At 36.5% G+C, this 15895-nt stretch overlaps 1 long non-coding RNA gene across 1 annotated transcript; it reads right to left on the bottom strand.

The window, feature by feature from the left end:
* Positions 1–759: 759 nt before the first annotated feature.
* On the bottom strand, positions 760–1609 carry LOC110279283 (uncharacterized). Its single transcript, XR_008007362.1, has 2 exons — positions 931–1609; positions 760–803 (listed from the first exon to the last, which is right to left on the bottom strand). It is a non-coding gene; the product is annotated as an uncharacterized LOC110279283 (long non-coding RNA).
* Positions 1610–15895: the final 14286 nt, after the last annotated feature.

Here is a 15895-nt window from a genome sequence, read left to right as displayed (position 1 = left end):
AGTCTAGCTTCCTATATCCCCAAGCTTAATCCAGACTTCGTCCCATACAATTTCAATCATCATAGAATTAGTTATAGATTTTCAAAGTTTCCGACTTCGTTTGAAATTAATACAGAAAATCAAGTTTTACATTTTAACTTTGAAAAATCATAACTAGTTCTATAGTTAATTGAAACTTCTCAAAATTGAATTCCAATAACAACTTTTATCATAGTTTACTTAGCCTTTACTCTCATATCATTTCGATCATTATTGAATAACTGATTCACTTCCAAATTTGTCTTTTAATTTCAAAAATCAGATTTTCAGCAATTAGTTCAGCATTTCAAGATTCAGTCTTCCAATTATTCCTTAAATCCAATTTCAATTAATCACTAACTAAGTCCAATACAGTAAACCAGCTCAACAGCAACAATTTCAATTTGATTCATCAAGGTACAGAAATCACAATAATTTCTCATCAAACAATTCACAATTCAATTTCACAAAATCAACAATTTCAACCAAAGTCCCAATCCAAATCTCAATCATTCCAATCATAATTTCAGCCACAATTCAACATTCATATAATTAATCAATTACTCACAGCTATTAAATCTATTTGCAGTTATTATTAAACCTTGTAGGCATTCTTAAATTAAAATCGTTTTAAACCCCCTACCTCGATTAGACAAAATTTGATAATTAAGCACAGCCAACCCCTCTTTTATCTTAATTCGTAGCAGCATCAGACTCGAACCAAACTAGCAACAACAGCAGTAGCAGCAACTCTAACAGTTCTTTATTATCACCAACACTATCACCTTTGATAGTTTCATCAGCAAACAGGGAAGGCATAGCAGCAGCGTTAAACAGAGACATAGGTTTTCCTTACTTATAACAGAGAAGACTAAGAAATAAAATGGAAGCAGAGTAAGGATTAAAGCATACAGGTTCAAGAATAGGAGAATCAGAATCAGAACAAGAAGGTTGGTGCTGTTTGACTCTGGTGACAGTGCACGACTCACCAACGACCCTGACAGCGGCGAAGATCATTTCTCCCTCTCCTCGGCATGTATTCTGCGATGGTGACAGCTTGGAGTGGACTCCGCCCACGACCAGAGGCACGGCGGCGCAGCCTTAAAAGTGGCTACGAGGCTAGCAACAGCAAGGCAGTTCGATGGTGATAAAGGCGCAACGGAGGCACAGCGGCGCTACTCTTCACACATGAGCTCTCCTCTCCTCTGGTATGCGATGACAACGGCGCTAATCGAAGCTCCATGGACGGCGGCGATAGAACCCTACCAATGGCAGCGGCGGAAGGGTCGCGTTGGAGGCACAGCGACGTCCCCTTCCTCTCGGCCTTGGCTCGCGTTACGACGTCGTATTCTCTTCTCCGTGGCAGTGTTGACGGTGGTGGAACGGGCTTGGCATGACGACCTGCAAGATGGTGGCGGTGCGCGATGAGGACGACGGTGGCGGCAGTCAAGCGCGACAGCAGCGGCGTCTTCTTTCTCTTCTTCCCGTAAATCTCTTTCTCTGCTCTATGTTGTGTGACCGTTGGGGTAAGGAAGTGTGGCTGGTAGCTGTTGAGGGTTGGAGGAAATTAGGTTAGGTTTTCTGATTTTTATTTGGGAATTAGGGTTGGTGATTTGGGAATTTAAGGTTAGAAATTAGGATTTTATAAAGGAATATAGATAGATATGAATAGATATTTTGATAAAATTTTAAGATAGAGTAATTTTAAAATTAAATATACTCTCTTAAAGATATTTAAGAACATTATTTATCAACATATTGTTAAGTTGAATTAATTATTTCTAATTTAAATTATAAAATAAGTATATTAATCACATATTTATAAAATATAGTTTAAACTCAATACTAATTATTCAAAATAAATGATATCACTTTTTATTATTTTTCTATCACCGAAACTTTAATTTTAATTTACAAAATATCTAATTATAATAATATTACTTAAACTTAATATATTTATAAAAATTCATTTAATCATTCCTAATAAATTAATTTCTAGGAGCTCAAACTAATAAAATAAACCATAATTTATCCATAATAGAATTTATTTAAATTAAATTATATAATTTTCAAACTATATAAAATAACCATCTACAAAAATTTACACAAAAATATTAATTGAATTAACTCCAAATATTAGTAAACTAATTTAATTACTCTTAATTGATTGATTTATAAAATAAGATATCAAATTAATAAAATAAATCGTAACTTCTTTAGAATAAAAGTTACTTAAATTAAATTATACAATTCTTTTTTATTTTTCAATTACTAAAATTATACAAAATATTCCATTATAATAAGATTACTTAAGAATATTAATTGATTCAAAATAAAACTATCTCAGAATCTATTTAATTATTTCTAACAAAATAATTTCTAAAATTATAAAATTTAAACTTAACAAGATAAAATCAAAATTTATTTATATTTAGATTTTCAAAAATGTGGGATGTTACATAATTTCTAGCGATTAATGGTCTGATTTGTCTTGGATGAAGATGTTGCCTGTTTGATTAAAATAATGTCAGATTTTGTCAAAATGGAGATTTCTGATTGGTTTAATTTGAAATGATTTTAATGTTTGAAAGTCTAGATTCAATTTTATTGGAAACTGATTTGGTCTTAAACCCGTTGGAGAAGGTTGACGATTGGTTTGGTTGGGACCCGAAAAGGGTGGCAAAGTCCAAGTTTTATCGGAGGTGCTGCCGAATTTTCGATAAAAACTGAAACTTTGTTTGAAATGTTATTTAGAAAAGGTTTGAATTTGAGAACTTGTAGTATATGATTTATTAAGAAAATGGTTATGTTTTGAATTTAATTTATTTGAGAAAATCATATATTTTGAGTTCGATTTATTCGGAAAAGGATTACTTTACGATTTTAAATTACCTAAGAAAAGTATTATGTTTTAAGATCAATTTTATATAAAAAGGGCTTATGTTTTGAGTTGGACTAAAGGATTTCATTTAGATGAGCTTTAATGAATTTACAAGAAATTGGACTTTGATTGAATGATGCCGTTTTATGATATTTTGGAAAAAAGTTGAAAGAATTGGTTTCAAGAATGAAATTGAGATTGGATCTTGGGTTTTAAATTGGTTTGGAACTTCTAAATTCAAATGGTTTAGTTTTGATTTGGTTTAGAAACTTCCTTTGCATAATTCAAATTAAGAACACCATGATTTTTAAGAATTTTTACTGAAATTGAGAAGAATAAAGTCGGTTGCTTTCCCTTAAACTCTTCAGAATCTGCTGAGGAATTTTATGCCCAAGTCCTGATTTAGAATGATTTTTGAAATAAGACATTGAGCCTCATTGATTCTGGATATTATCGAGGATGATGAGTTATTGTTCGGTAGGCGTAAGGACCGGGTTCGTCCCGCTTGCGCTGAGTTGTAAGCATAAGGGCCAGGTTCGTTCCGCTTATGTTGACAGATTTGTTATTGATGAGATATTATTTGGTGGGTGTAAGGGCCAGGTATGTCCCACTTATGCTGAGAAATGTGAGGTCGGAGGCAGAGTATCCCGCTCATATCCTTTTGGATTACAGGAGTGTGCAGGCACTGACATCCTGAACCGTGTGGCGGGCACGTTATCCCAAAAGGTTTCCATTTAAACGTGACCGAAAGGCAACATTCCCACGGGAATGTGTCGAGTTGACAATTGAACCGACAATTTGATATCACAGCCAGTAGGACAGACATTCATCATTTGTATCTATGTGACATTGTTTGGGTGTGCATATTGTAATTGGTTTGCCTATGTGAATACTTATGTTAACTGCTAACCATTATACTTTATGTAATTGCTCTTGATTGTGCTTGAACCAGATTAATTGTGATTGTGTTTGAATTGATTGGTTTGTGATGAATTGGTTGATGACTGAGTTGTTTGGGTCGGGGGCCATGTTGGATTGGATGGGCCTGAGGCCGTGATTGGTATGTTTGAGGTCTAGTTATATGTAAAGTATCTAATTGGTTCAGCATAGACTTAATGAACCCATACTTGGAACAGGATGATCATTTATACCGCGTAGGTAACTACTTTCATGTTGTGGTCTAGTAAAGTATGAGAAATCAAACTCTTACAGCATAGACTTAATTGAACCTATGCTTGGGACATGTTGGCCATTCGTACTGTCCAGGAAAAACTTTTGAGCTTTTACAAGGAAAAAGGTTTTATTATTTTGAGAAATTTATCAAGATTCCTTTAAAACATATTTTTGAATTTTTGAATGTGAACCTAAGTGCTTTGACAATGTACATAAGACGAACAATGATCACTGTACCTTAAAAATAGTTTTATATTACGTATCTTGTTATAGCAATTCTGTAACCCTATAGTGAGAACCCTTTCGAGGACGATGTTCTCACTCCCCTACAAGTTTTTTCTTTTAAAGATATGGATGACAAAGTTTCAGAGAAATTTATTAGTTTTTCTGTTATTCGGTGTTTTTGTATTATCTTACTTATTATTTTTCCCTCGCCTTTATCTTTACCAAATTTGTAAGAGGGATAGGAATTGATGATATGTATGCTTATAAGTTTATTCTTATGTATATGTTTTCAATGGAAATGTTTTTTTACAAGGATATATGATTTTAAGTTTTAAACAGGCTCATATTTTAGTATTAAATATATTTAGAGTTGTCATAATATCCAAGCTATCAAAGTGGCCCAGCCAGAAGCGTGATGTTCTGATAGTGAGGGTGTTACATGGGTACTCCTTCCAAATATTCGATTTGAATTCTTAGGTGTGTTCTCCAATTCTAGCTCCATCCTCGGCATCCTATACTAATGTAACTCCTCCTCTGCATAACTGTTTGGCAATGGTATCATATTATAAATTCCAACCGAGGTTACTTGAAGCCTTAGATCCTCTCTTAGTTGCACTAGGTCAAGTTCTAATATGTGATTGACATCAGAAGTGTACTGCTGAAACTGAGATGTGAAATACGTCGTACCGGTTCGAAAGATGTAGGATTAGAGTTACCCGATATGCCAATGTCTCAATTCTCTCCAAAACCTGAAATAGTCCGTCCTTGCCATTAATTCAGGTCCGCATAACTCGTCTATCATCTTTTCGTAGTGAGACTCTTAATTTGAATTTACGTAGCTTTTCTCTGTTGTCTCGGCTATCGAATTCAGGAACTAAAAGTGTTCGATGTTCCAATTTCCAATCAATATAGAGAAATTTAATGCCCCGTGAAGCCTCACCTTCATCCTGATGTATAGTTTTGTTAATATCCCCGATAAATTGTTTGCACCGATGGACGGAATGGACTTGGTCACTTGATCCACGATTACCTAACAGCATCACCTTTTCTCCTAGACCTCGGCAATCTATTACGAAAACAATAGCTACCCTTCCTCACTTTCAGTGTAGAATCTTCAATGGTTGCAGCATTTTGAATGGCTTTTGTGGGTCACTCTTTACTTTCTCATGCATCAAACACGCAATCTCATGCATCGCCACTTCGTTCTTCATTTCTGGCCGCACAAAATATTTTCTTCGATTCGTGGTACATTTTTGTAATTTCAGGGTAAATTCAGAAATCCTCTCTTGTGCGCTTTAGATAATAGTTTTTCGTCTCAACCTCCGATTTCGACACAAAATTCTCTCTTGGTATCTTCTTGATTCAACAGGCTTCAATACCCTTAGTAAATCCTTATCACCATTATTGCGCTCGCTAAGTTCTCGACCTTACGATCTCTATTAATTCGTAATTGGTTCAATCTGATACCTCCATTGACTATATCAACACCCAATTTAAGAACTTAACTTAAATAACAGTTCTTTCTCTTTGGTCATCCAAGCAGTACGAAAAAACTTCCGGCTCAGGCGTCTGTCACCACTTCACAATGTTGTATTCGCACGCATCCTAAACCCCTCTGATAATGCATCGTAATAATTCCGAGTAGTTAATTTAGTTTGGGTATTTTGACTACTTACACAGAGGTTAATCTTTCTCTCGAGATTCGAAAGCTCTCTTCACATTTAGGAATCCATACAAATGGTGCATTTTAGCGTGTTAACTTACTCATAGGCATTACGGTCGGTAAGAATTTAAAGCTCCAAAACTCCTCCCAATGGCGCACACTTACATGTTTCACCTTTCGTGTCCCAAAAGTCTTGCTCTAAGGAATCGACGTCTCAATGGTTACAGCTAGGATTCATACACGATACTAATATAAGCTCGATTTGATTTTCAAAAAGACATTAAGTTTGAAAGACGAACGAACAATACGAACGATCTTCGTGAGAAATCAGAAAGAAAATCTTGTATACGGTCAAATAGAGTTGTACCAAGATAATGGAATACACAAGAAGGGGAACCTAGGTGCATCTCTAGAAAAGATTTCAAATCAAGGACATTTCGTAGAAAGAACAGAGCGTATAAATTCAAAAGAAGTCTCAACTGACTTTGAAGAATATGGTTTGCGAATAAGAGCAACTCTTCTTACAGCAAGTCCCCAAGATCCAATGATTACGTGATTATATTATGACAAGCTCAGGCTCATCCAGGAAGAAACAAGATTCATGTGCGTAAAGAGTAAAACTGGAAAGATGATCAAGTCATTTAAGAAGAACTCCGGATAGAGTTTCAACGTAGGTTCCAAAGAAAAGTTTAGATCGAGTCGCAAAGATTCGGTGGCAGATTCCCTCTCGCATAAAGCTTCCTGCCGTTCTCTTTCTTCTTCTATGGCATAACCGGCACTTCCCACTGAGAAATAATTGGTCAAACAATTCCCTCTTCTAGTACTCCTTTCAACTCAATCCTAAGTTCTACCAATTATAATGGTGTCTTCACTTGTGGTACAATCAAAACTGACTCGGCTTTTGACACTAAGTCTATCGCAAACTCACTTTCTCTCTGAGATAGGTATTTTGGTACACCTTCAATAATTACTTCAAAACTTTCTTGCAATAGGAATTCGACGTCATCTTCACTCGCCTCTTAAATGATTAACAACTAAAGGTTGAATCTGTTCCACTCCCTTTCCTCGTAGCTTACCGTCACTGGATTTTAAACGATAACTCCGCGTAGCTCTTAATAGTTCTGATTCCTTAGGTATAATCCACCCTGCTTCCGCTGCATCACTCTGATTTTTATCCTTCAAGAGCCTAGCCACTCCTCTAGGTTAATTAAAGTTCACTCTGTCTCAACAACTAATAGTCTTCAACTAATCATCGACTTGGACTTCACGATTATGAAAATTTGTCACGATTATGAAAATTTATCATGCATCACGAATGAATATTACAAATTAATGGTATGCAAGGAAGTTAGAAATTCAACTGCTAGTTTACAATTACCTCGTGTATGAGAATCAAATTCGGTTGCATCCCGGCATTCTCTGTATGGACAATTCCAAGACATATGCCCTGGTCTCCCACACTTGTAACATACGCCTAGTCCGGCCCTACATGGTCTATTTGGATGATACTTTTTGCATCTCGGACACTTTAAGTCTTCCAATTGAGTACTAGTTTGCTCCTCTGAATCCTGTCCCTAATGGTTATCGTTTCTTTGGTCATTATTCTGGCGTTGAGAATGTGAAGTGACAAAATGATCCTTCTTGAAACTTTGACTCCTTGGTGTAATCTTCTTTCCATTTTTCTTTGTGGAAGATTCTCAGATATCACTCCTTTCCACCTCGGTCCTTCTTGGGCTTTCTCCCGTTGATTGACCTGTGTTAGTTAACTCCGGATAACCCATTACCTTCACTGGTATCATTGTACTCCGAACATTATTTTCACCTTCATATTCATTACCACTGGCATTGCCAATTCTAGTTTATGGTTCCATCCTATCCATCGCTCGGCTGGTCGCTGCAGCAACAGCATTAATGGCAGCAGCAACACTCGTCATCGCAGTCTCGAAATCGGTCAAACTATCTACCGATATGGTTACCTCGTTACCAGTCCATCTCCGACCTCGACTATTCCCACGTTTGCGCCCATAAGATGCCATTTGGTTCTTGTTCACACCAAACAAGTGATATAGGAATGAACTGCTCTAATACCATAATGTAACACCTTACCACACAACACTTTACACCTAGGATGTAAAACAGCGGTGGCGGGATGCTACGACTCAAAAATAAAAAAAACTTATATATATAATAATATTGAAAAAGATATAATATACGAGGAGCCTTGAAACCGGGTAAAACAAATTCACAAAATTAAAAGTGCAACACTCAAGATTAAGGATTACTAGCGTACGAAGAAAGCTAGAGTTCAAAAACATATATATATAGAAAGTAAGAACAGAGGGTCAAAAGTACAAAATAACAAACTCCTAACTCAGCCTGCGAAACCAAGGCTGGTCAGAGAATATTTACATACATATATACTTAACCCAAAACCCAAAATACATACATATATAATAAATCCTGGTTCTCCATAAAGCTTAAGAAGTGAAAAATATAACAAGTTATCAGGAGAGTTCTATACATATAATCATATATAAACTATATATCAGAATAAACTCCCAAAAATCCACTTTGCTGCAGAATTGCAGACGCCTAGCGAGGTGTCTCCTGACCTGCATCTGAAAACCACAAATATCCGTATAGAATGAGAATCGAGGGTTCTCAGCATGAAAAATGATTGCTCATAATTTTTGAAATTGGAAAGGAAGAAATTGGAATACAAAAGTGATTTCCTTACCTAATTATTGACTGGGCTTTGTAGAGCTAGACGTTGCGGATGTGTAGCCATAAACGGTACGACTATTAGAGCTCGGAGCAGAAAGTTTTGTGATATTGAAGTGGGAGTTAGGTTATCAAGCTCTCCCTCCCATTGTTGCATGCTCCAAGGGTTTCTCTATGAAGAAGAAGGAGAATGAGCTGATGCTCATTAATTTAAGGGAGTTGGTTGGGCCCACGGGCTCAGTTTGGGCTCGGTTCGACTGGTTCGGCCCAACGTTGGGTTGAAATTAGTGTCAAAATTCTTGTTTTAATTAGCTTTATCCTATTTTACTATAAAATTTATATTTTTAATTTCTTTTATTAAAAATTAATTTATTGGTTAATTACTCGCTAATTTTGTGGGGTTTACAAGCACAGCTATTGCTATAGTCTCTATGGAAAACCTCCGTCATGCCACCGCTATTGGTGTCCCTTGCCGTCTATTGGAGGTAATCACGTCGTCGCTATCACCACAGCTGAGGTCCACCGCAACACTGTAAGGTTGTTGTCCATTTTTCCTTTCGGTTATTTGTTATGTTACTAAACCCTAACTCTACCGCTATAGGTTTCACTGCTGCTTCCTATTACCACCACGCTTCCACCATTCTGCAGCCACCATTAGAGGTAATTTTTTGATAGTTTTTGTATTTTTTTAGTTTTTTGTTTGTTTAGGATTTCATTAGGTAATTTATTAAATTATTGATTAAATTTTTTAATAAAGTGTGTGATTAGGGTTTGTTATATTAATTTATTATAATTAAAAATTAAATAATATTACGTTAGCTAGAGTGTAAGTTAGGGTTTGTTTTGAGTTGATGGTATTTTGGATGATTGTTATTTTTTTGAGTTTATTGTTGTCTGACTTAATTATTTTTTGAGTTAATTGGTATTGATTATGTTTTAATTCTCTGAGTTAATTTTAGCTTGTTAATTTTATAAGTTAATTATTGACTTATTGTTAATTGTTGTTAATTTTTGAGTTTATTATTGTCTGGGTTAATTATTTTCTGAATTAATTTTGTTGAGTTGATTATTGTTAATTTTACTAAGTTTGTTGTAATTTACTCATTTGAATATATGAGTTTTGATTTGTTTGTTCAATTACAATTTGTGTGTTGATTATGTTTATAGTTTTTAATTGAAGGTGTACAGCTGCCTGCTATTCCAGAAAATGCGCCTGTAAACAGTAGGTTTATGATGCAAAACTTCCAACTAGGTTTATAAGTTGCTGCAATTGTATAAGTTTAAATAGATATACCATTTGAGAGACATACATATGTATGTTAGTGGATTACTTAGAATCTTAAATAGATATACTATTTGTATAATTAATTTTAATTTTCAATATTTTATTGTCTAAAGAGTTTCAACTATGCAATTTACTTAGCCACAATGAGGTATCTTAATTTTCATATCAAACCTTATGTAAGTTCATTTTTTTGGATTTAGAGTATATGTTTATAGTGCTACTTTTTTCATACACGAGTAATTTTTATTTTTCTTCTTTATTTTTAAACTTTGATGTATGAACTTATTAGTGAACTTTTAACAAAAAATGACAGACAAATTACTTTAAAAAATTGTAAAAATTTTGTTGTTTAAAAATTATTGAATTTAAACATTTAAAATTATATATTGAATTTTTAAACAAATTTAAAAAAATAAAATTTAAAATTATTGTCGGATTTATAGGGGAATAAATCCGATAGTAACAAGCTCTAGAATTTTGCAAACTAAAAGATAATATTCGCCGTTAAGTTCGCTGGTAATTAGCAGCGGACAAATTTCTTTGTAGTGATAGTTATGGCCTTATGGAAGTCCAAGAACCATGTTTGGTTCTGGATTTAGGAGAACCTCTAAAATTTAAAACCCAATAGTTTGACAAGTACAAAAGTAAAAAATCTGCATAATCGTTGTTTATTTTCACCTAACCTAGAAGTATTAAAAGACCCAGCGAGTTCGGTTAGTAGATTAGACTGGACTTGTATTCGAACCAGCCAAAGGTGGTCAAATCCATTGAAAATTGGCCAGTTTGTACTTCAAACCGCACTAGACCTGCCGCGAGTCCACGGTGCACGCGCGGGATGTCAAACCATCGTAGGAGCTCCCTCCACTACAATCCCAAAAATGTTGATAACAGGGTTCGAAGATGGGGTAGCATGTGCACACAACCTCCCATTGCCATTAAACTAACTTGTTTCTTACTAATATATATGACTAACTTGTTTCTTACTAATATATATGACAATATATATATATATATATACCAAACCATGAATGAATTTTTATCTTTTTTATCCTTTTAAGCATGCATTCACATGGATACCAAACAAGTAACAACACATGGTATACAAATATATTGATATATTGATATTAATTGTGTTATCTTTTATTTTTTTCTTGTTCATTTAAATTGAAAAAATATTTTGTACTAATGACTAATTTATTATCTCTTTTTACAATATAAATTATATCTAAGAATTGATATTTAATTGTTATTAATATATTTTTGAAAATATGTATTTAATTTTTAATTTAATTTTATTTTTATAATTTTATATTCTTATTTAATTATGACCAAGTCAATAAAAAAAATCAGTAACTCACCAGTTGAACTAGTGACCCAACCATATGACCGGATCAATTATCGGTTCGGTTTTGATAACTATGGTTGTATCCAATTCATTTATTTTTTGTTAATTTAAGATCGAATTCAAATACTTAAAATAAACTTAATAAACTATTAGAATTAAGTTTGGATCAAATTAAACCAGTTCTGTGCGTACTCGGAATACGTACTCTTAGTGCTCTCCTAATAAGGTTCCTAATGTGCTCTGCTAGGGTTTCTATAGCACCCTATTAGGGTTCCCCCTTCTTTCTTCTAATCAATCTCACCCAGCATATATCACTTTTCTTCCTTTCTTCCATCCCATCCACCCTCATCTAAATCTATTATCTTACTTATATTCTAATTTCATCCAAAATCTTTGTGTTTTTACAATGAGTGCCCAAAATATGAAGAAAATCTATCTTGAGGAGAACTCTAATGATGCTGTGATGGTGGAGGGTGCCAGCCTTCAAATGGCACCCATGGAGCCATGAAGCTGCTAGTTTGGAATTGTTGAGGTTTGAAGAGACCCCTAATAATCCACAATTTAAAAGGGATTTGTAAATCCCACTCTCCCAAGTTTGTTTTTCAATGTGAAACTAAAAACCAACCTCGACAAGTGAAAGCAAAGCTTAAATCTTGTAGTTTCAAAGATTGGTTCATTGCGGATCCATCGGAAGTTGCCGGTAGCCTTGCTTTGGCATGGAAGGAGAGATGCAATGTTTATATTATTGGTGCACGAAATTGCAATCACACTTTTGCAATCCCGCACAACTAACCAGCAAGTGCACTGGGTCGTCCAAGTAATACCTTACGTGAGTAAGGGTCGATCCCACGGAGATTGTCGGCTTGAAGCAAGCTATGGTTATCTTGTAACTCTTAGTCAGGATATCAATAATTATCAGGATTGATTGTGAAAAGTAAAAGAACATGAAATAAGTACTTGTTTTGTAGTAATGGAGAATAGGTTGAGGTTTTGGAGATGCTCTATCTTCTGAATCTCTGTTTTCTGATGTGTGGAAAACGATCCAACACAAAACTCACCGGCAAGTGTACCGGGTCGCATCAAGTAATAATAACTCACATGAGTGAGGTCGATCCCACAGGGATTGAAGGATTGAGCAATTTTAGTTCAGTGGGTGATTTAGTCAAGCGAATCAAGCTTTGGTTGAGTGATTTGTGTTTAACAGAAAGTAAATGACAGTAAATGTAAAGGGGAGAGGGAAAATTGCAGTAAAATAAAGAACAGAAGAGTAAAAGTGCAGAAACTTAAAGAGCAAGAAAGTAAATGACTGAAACTTAAAGTGCAAGAAACTTAAATTGCAGTAACTTAAATGGCAAGAAAGAAAGTGCAAGAAAATTAAATTGCGGTAACTTAAATGCAAGAAAGGTAAATGGCTTGAATATAAAAGGGAATTGAGGAATGGGATTGCAAGATATAAACAAAGCAGAAGTAAATTGCAGCAAGAGATTGAGCAGAATTTAAATTAGAAGCAACAAGCACTCAAACAGAATTGAAAGGAGATGCTGCAGAGGTTCACAGAAGAACCCAAAATAAGTTGTGATCTCAGGATCCCAAGGGCTTAGGTAGCAGAGCCTAAAACCCACTTTCCTTGCCAGATCTGGATTCACTAAGCAACTGACAGAAAATTAAAGAAGAAGCAATTGAAGAACAGAATTTGAATTTAATTATGCAGAAAATAGAGTGCAGAGAGCTTGAATGGGAATTGGGACAGAATTTCCCCAATTTCACACACCCAATGCTCAGAAAACAGAAGAGTAGAATTGCCCAAGAGAAGTGAGGAAGGAGATCAATCAATTCTCCTTTGATCCTCTTGGTGCTCGGACAAATCTCTCAAGAAACCTCCTTGATCCTCTTAGTGCTCGGTCAATTCTCTCAAGAAAGCTCAAAGACAAAATTTCAAAGCTCCAAATGAAAGCAAAAATTCAAAAGCTTAAAGTAAAGATAGCTAAAGGTCCTAATTACATCAAACTAAGTCCTATTTATACACTTTCTATTCTTGGATAGTGGGATTTGGATGGGCTTTTGGATTGGTGAAGAAATGAATTCAAAATAATTTTTAATTTGAATTTTGGCCCAAAAACCACTCCCAGGAGGCTGCCCTGCCCTTGTGGAGGGCAGGGCAGAAAATTGATGCTTGGTGCTTGGAGTTGGGTGCGGCCATGTTGCATGTTGGTGCGAGTTGGTGCGCGTTTGGCGTGAGTTGGTGCGGCCAGAGGCTGCCCTGCCCATGCCAAGGGCAGGGCGGGAAGGCTGATGCGCCAGGATGAGACGTGCGCGCGCTTGGTGCTGCCAGATGCGAAGGTTGGTGCGCCAGGAAAGGAAATTGGCACGCCAGGATGTGCGTTGGTGTGTGGGAGGCTGCCCTGCCCGCGCCAAGGGCAGGGCAGGATCGGTTTGGTGCGCCAGGGATGGAACGCGCGCGCCAGGATCGTGCCAAGGAAGGAATTGGTGCGGGAATGCGCGCGCCAGGATCGTGCCAAGGAAGGAATTGGTGCGCCAGGAATCAATTTTGGTGCGCCAGAAAATTTTGTGTGGTGCGCTATTCCAATTGCTGCCCTGCCCGCGCCAAGGGCAGGGCACGATCCTTCCTTCAAGTCGTGGGTTCGATCCTGGGGGCTTGCAAACACGCTACTTTTTCTTTTGATTTCTTGGCACGCTAGTCACCCTTAAGGCTTGGCTTCCTCATGGTTCTTGGTTCGAACCTTGTGGCATGCATGGGAGCTATTTTTCCTTGGATTTTCTTTCTTGAGGTGCCCGATCCTGCTCTCCACAAGGGCAGGGCAATGTTCTCTTCTCTTGGCTCCAAGGCACCATTTTGTGCTCTGCCCTTGGAGTGGGCAGGGCAAGGTTGCCTTTTCTTGTTTGGTCACCAAATGTTGCCCTCCCAGAGAGCAGTCTGCCCTTGTGGAGGGCAAGGTTGCTTCTCCATTGTAATGCGGCACGCTTCCCCTTTCCTTTGCCACGCTTTCCTTTTCTTGCGTCACACTTCTTAGGCCACGCTTTTCATTTTCTTTCCTTTTCTTCACCTAAAATAAACCAAACAACCACTCAAAGTATCACTAAATTCAAGAGGCTTATAAATCAATTAAAATGCAATTAAAATTAGCTCAAACCTCATGATTTAACATTAATTTCATAGTGGTTGCTTGATTTAGAGAAGATGTGCATTTTCACTCCAAATCCTTTACTTAGGATGCAAGAAAGTGCATAAATGCTAACAAAACAAGTGAAATTAGCTTGAAAAATGGGTATATGATGACTTGTCATCACAACACCAAACTTAAACCTTGCTTGTCCCCAAGCAAGCATCAACTGTCTTCTTCTTCATGCACGCAAGGCTCCTTCCATGGCAAGCTGTATGTAGGGTTTCACTGTTGTCAATGGCTACCTCCCATCCTCTCAGAGAAAATGTTCAACGCGCCCTGTTACAGCACGGCTATCATCTGTCGGTTCTCAATCAGGTTGGAATAGAATCCAGTGATTCTTTTGCGTCTGTCACTAACGCCCAGCCCTCAGGAGTTTAAAGCTCGTCACAGTCATTCAGTCCTTGAATCCTACTCAGAATACCACAGACAAGGTTTAGACCTTCCGGATTCTCTTGAATGCCGCCATCAATTCTAGCTTTTACCACGAAGATTCTAATTAAAGAATCCAAGAGATATCTACTCAATCTAGGGTAGAACGGAGGTGGTTGTCAGGCACACGTTCATAGGTAAGAATGATGATGAGTGTCACGGATCATCACATTCATCAAGTTGAGGAGCAAGTGATATCTTGGAATAGAAACAAGCGTGATTGAATGAAAAACAGTAGTAATTGCATTAATCCATCAAGACACAGCAGAGCTCCTCACCCCCAACCATGGGGTTTAGAGACTCATGCCGTAGAAGATACAATGAGAAACGTGTAATGTGTCATGAGGTGTAGATACAATGTCAAAATATCCTATTAATAGTGAACTAGTAACCTAGGGTACACATAAATGAGTAAATGACGTAAAAATCCACTTCCGGAGTCCACTTAGTGTGTGCTTGGGCTGAGCATTGAAGCTTTCATGTGTAGAGACTTTTTCTGGAGTTAAACGCCAGCTTTTATGCCAGTTTGGGCGTTTAACTCCAATTTTTATGCCAGTTCCAGCGTTAAACGCTGGGAATTCTGAAGCTGATTTGCATCGCCAGTTTGGGCCATCAAATCTTGGGCAAAGTATGGACTATTATACATTGCTGGAAAGCCCAGGATGTCTACTTTCCAATGCCATTGAGAGCGCGCCAATTGGGCCGAAAAATGAATTTTAACTAAAAACTAATAAAAATATAATAAAAACTAACTAAAATATACTAAAAACATACTAAAAATAATGCCAAAAAGCGTATAAATTATCCGCTCATCACAACACCAAACTTAAATTGTTGCTTGTCCCCAAGCAACTGAAAATCAAGATAGAATAAAAAGAAGAGAATATAATATAGGCTCCAAAATATCAAAGAAACTTAGCTCCAATTAGATGAGCGGGACTAGTAGCTTTTTGCTTCTGAACAGTTTTGG

This window comes from Arachis duranensis, chromosome 3 (genome assembly GCF_000817695.3).
Source record: "Arachis duranensis cultivar V14167 chromosome 3, aradu.V14167.gnm2.J7QH, whole genome shotgun sequence".
Lineage (NCBI taxonomy): Eukaryota > Viridiplantae > Streptophyta > Magnoliopsida > Fabales > Fabaceae > Arachis > Arachis duranensis.
This window is presented reverse-complemented; position numbering and strand designations above follow the sequence as displayed.